The sequence below is a fragment of the Sitophilus oryzae genome, unplaced genomic scaffold (assembly GCF_002938485.1).
Source record: "Sitophilus oryzae breed Bouriz unplaced genomic scaffold, Soryzae_2.0 scaffold_1298_pilon_pilon, whole genome shotgun sequence".
NCBI classification, from domain to species: Eukaryota; Metazoa; Arthropoda; class Insecta; order Coleoptera; family Curculionidae; genus Sitophilus; species Sitophilus oryzae.
The window spans coordinates 1-3,279 of record NW_022145946.1 but is presented as its reverse complement, the minus strand read 5'-3'; the positions used below and the strand labels follow the sequence as shown (position 1 = coordinate 3,279).

General features: G+C 33.7%; 1 long non-coding RNA gene across 1 annotated transcript; it reads right to left on the bottom strand.

The window, feature by feature from the left end:
* Window positions 1-606: 606 nt before the first annotated feature.
* Window positions 607-3,270, bottom strand: LOC115874848. The gene is made up of 2 exons (XR_004048916.1): window positions 3,124-3,270; window positions 607-683 (listed from the first exon to the last, which is right to left on the bottom strand). It is a non-coding gene; the product is annotated as an uncharacterized LOC115874848 (long non-coding RNA).
* Window positions 3,271-3,279: the final 9 nt, after the last annotated feature.

Sequence of the window (3,279 nt, the reverse complement as noted above, 5' to 3'; positions counted from 1 at the left end):
AAACAAAAAGCCATACATATGTGTGTATATGTATGTTTAATTATATGGAGAAGCCTTTGGAATGATAGCACTAGAGCAAGGCATCTGCGCGCGCTAAATTATATTAATACTGTGTAGTATATAGTGGTAAAGTTAGTGAAAAACAAATAAAATTAGTAGAAAACAAATGCAAAGATGGAAAGACAATGCTATAATGCCCAGCTTCTCCTAAATATGCAGCAATAACATAAATAAATAAGTGAAAAATACAGCATGCTCTAGGTTCATCTAACTAACAACAAAATAAATAAATAAATATTACATACTATAGCTAAAATATTAAACCTTTGACCGAAAACAATTCAAAAAAGCTAAACTTATTAATGTCAAAACAGAAAAAAGGTAATTTAATTTTAAATAAATTCTAAATTTTAATAGTCAAACTATTTAATTTTCTTACAAACATAATTCCCTGTCAACAAATCAATCAAGCATAATGGCATTCGAAATGTATGAGAAAAAAACTATTAGTGACATTTCACCTAACGACGATAGACAGACAGATATTTGTGCCTGAAGATGGTTGTTAGTTCGAAACGTTCCACACGAGTTATAATGTAAAACTCGCACTTACCTCGTAACTGGGTACAGGAATGTTGTTCTGGATGAGAACTTGTTCCAAAATGCTACTTTTAGCTTGTAATCTGCAAAAATTCAATACAATAAAATTATTAAAAATCAATTATTAAAAATTACTTATAATGTTCGTTTTAACTTTCTTACCGGTATGATCGAAAAAAAAAACGGCGCAGCGTCCAGTTGGCTTAGAAATGACGATCAATGACATTCCCCATATAATTTTACATATAAAATGACAGCTATCTTCATTTCAAAAGCCACTGCTGACGCCGTTTTTTTTCGATCATCTTATACAGGTGTTAGAGAAAAACCTTCATATGAATGTATGTCGTAAACATCTCAATTTCTGAGATACAGACGATAATTTTTTGTATTTTTTTTTTATAATAACTCTGATTTTATTATAAATATTGTTACGGATTCCGTGGGTCCACTAATTTAAACTCACGATAAAATACTTAACGGATTTATTTTCTTACTATATACACACAATTTATACTGATTACAACACACAATTAACTATTTAAAAAAAATCATTCGCCAAATTGTCACTATCCACAATTTAAACCTTTGAATAAGAAGACTAAGGAAGGAGCATAATGCTATCCATCTATTCATGCATGGTGGGCGGAAAAAGGCCTCTAGGGTGGGGATCCTTGACAGTTCTGTTTGACGATTCATTTGACACATTTGAATTTGATTTGAAATTTTGTGGATTTGTCAGTCTTTACGGAGCTTATTTTATGTTATTTATTATTTATTCTACTACTGATAGTTGTATAAAGGTAGTAAATCTAGATGGAAATTCTGGCAGAACTAAAATTAACAGTGACATTATTGCGATTTATCGAAAAAGAGTCTAAAATAGTTGTTCGTGTATAGTGCGGTAGAATCTCGACAAAAATCGAGTGAAATAATGGAACAACTTTTCGCTAGTAAGTGACTATATAATATACATACGTGTAGTAAACCGATCATTTATGAAATTCACTTAAATTAACTAATTATATATTTTTTCTTGCATTTTTTTGCTTTTATTTACTACTTGTTAAAAATTAGATGTCAAAGAATTTAGATACGTCAATTTGACTTACCTGCTGTTATAAATAATTATTATAACTTATCTATTTTTATAACAATTTTAATAACTACCAACATTTATTCACAACGTAAAATAAATAAAAATTTATTGAGTCTACCCCACGCCTACCTCTACATCATAGTTTTACATTTTTTAAATAAAATTAGAACGGCACTGATAAACCGGAATTTAAGTCGGCCATATTTTGAGGCCCATCGCGGTGGACCTAAGATTTTTGATATGCTCCTTCCTTAGTCTTCTTATTCAAAAATTTAAACCAACCGTATTTTTAAACTTGCTCAAAAGAAAGTCAGTTTGCTTCAGGGTCAAACCGCTGAAAATCTGATGCGGTGAATTGTGGAAATCATGTCCTGGGCATCGACTGAAGGAAATCAAGAAATAAAAAAAATTGTATATAAAAATAAGCATTTTGATGCATGGAAAACGTGTATCAAATATAACATCAGAGATATTTTGAAAAAAATAGAAAATTTTACCACCCTGTGAAAATTTAAAATGTTTAGGACGCACATTAGAATAGGTCCAAGAATCACCTCCTTAAATATTAGCCGGTCATTAAGAAACACCCTGTACATAAAAACGGACTCTGACGACTCGTGTACTTGTACAAACATTTGTTATTGGGATATACTTGCCATGTCGTGCGAGCGGTTAACTTGTGCAATTATTTGTCACTCGCCGCGAGGCGTGAGCGCCAAGCTTGTTGCAAAAAAATGATCTTTACAAAGATAGTATACTTGCCACTTGCCAAGTACGCAAATAGTGGCGTACTTGCCAAGTACACGAGTAGTCAGAATCAGCCTTAAAATATACAGTACGATCGAAAAAATAATAGTCTCGGTCTAAACGCGGACTCTGACGACTCGTGTACTTGTACAAACATTTGTTATTGGGATATACTTGCCATGTGGTGTCAGTGATTTCCTTGTGCAATTTTTTGTCACCAGGCGCGCCGCGTGAGCGCTAAGCGTGTTGCAAAAAAATGTTGTTTACAAATATAGTATACTTGCCAAGTACGCAAATATTGGCGTACTTGCCAAGTACACGAGTCAGCAGAATCCGCCTTAACGAGAGGATACATGACCAGTGACAGTTGTTGTATGTCATGTTAATTTATAGTTGTATATTCAGTCATTTTTAGGATGTCGTCTGTCGAAGTTAAATCATCCCTGACTCGTTGGAGATACCCTTATTATTTGTTAATGTTTTAGACCCCTGACAAGTCTGCGTAATAATCACACAGTGTTATGGTCATTTAAAGTGAAAATCTTAGTTGTATATCCTATCTGTACCTGATATTTAGGAATTGAAAGAACAAATAACGTTAAGATGGATTAGAAAAATGGCGATAGGACACGGAATTGAACAAAAAGTGTTAGTTTAGGTAAAAATCTTAGTTTTACCTGTTAATTTCTTCGTTGTCGCAGGTCGACAATGACTCGGGTTCGGTGTCGAATCCACTTTCGCTCGACGTGAAGGGCACCTCCAGGTTCTCCGGCGTCCTGGACTTGTAGCACTTGCGCAGCTTGCCGAGGCGCGGGCTGCCGTCTGCTTTAAAC